Source organism: Halyomorpha halys, unplaced genomic scaffold, assembly GCF_000696795.3.
Source record: "Halyomorpha halys isolate HHAL.00 unplaced genomic scaffold, Hhal_1.1 Scaffold2151.1, whole genome shotgun sequence".
NCBI classification, from domain to species: domain Eukaryota; kingdom Metazoa; phylum Arthropoda; class Insecta; order Hemiptera; family Pentatomidae; genus Halyomorpha; species Halyomorpha halys.
Window position 1 is genome coordinate 1 of NW_027114995.1, and position 1094 is coordinate 1094.

Here is a 1094-nt window from a genome sequence, read left to right on the forward strand (position 1 = left end):
CTTCACCAAAGTGGAGTATTTATACAGAGGCTAATAGCCATGTTTTATCTGATCCGCTGTGAGTAGTCACTTCCCTATTGATAATACTTTTTTTTAAAACGGTTCCCACAGTGACACGTATGGTTAGCTATTCTTAGCTATTTCGACAATCGAAATAATTTGTTTTTAAGCAAGTGGTTCTTATCTGAAGCTAATCAGGAAGAAGGTAATTGTAAATTTTTCCTGAAGTTTTGCAGTAGAGCAGTTTCAAAACACTTTATTATTCTGATCAGAGAGGACCATCAGCTAGCTAATATTTAGATAGCTATGGTAACCAACTAATAGCTAAATAGTAATCAGAATTACTTTCGCTAAAAAATGGAACTAATTTAGTTTTTAACTTTTAGCTACCACTAATGTTTTTTTAAAAAAATTATTTATTGCTATTTACATCTGTACATCAATATACATACATCCAGTAAATGCCGCTAAGCTTAGTAGGTAAATTAGGTGTTAGTCGATATAATCAACTATAATATATTTTAGTTATAGATACTTGGCACCTAAAACTAATTCAAATTAACTTTAGCTGTTGAAGATAACTGATAACTATTTTTTTTTAACTTTTCGGATATCTAACATATTGGAGTTTCTTAATATATTTCCGAAGATTCTGAAATGAAAATTAAATCGATTTTATGATCGTACGATTGCGAATCAATTTATTTTAACTATTCGGACAAAATTCTAATTCTCTTCAAGTGTTTAGCTTATTAACCATTTTCAGTCTCTGAAAACATATTAAGGGACTCCAATATACTGGAAATCCGAAAAGTTAAAATAGTAATATGATTATTGGGATGCCTACCTTCCCATTGAGGAATGTTCAATCTTAGTAGAAATGCGTTCCTCTTGAAAATGACCTGATAAAACCTAATAATAAGCTTTATGAGCGTCATGTTTAATTTTGTAGGACTATTTCTACAAGTCTTTGTTGGAGGGGGGCCAAAATATTTATTTCCTGAATATTTAAACGTATTTCTCAACTATATTAGTATATTTTAATTCTCCCAACTGTATTATAAAATATTTGTTCATAATTATTGAGGTGAAAT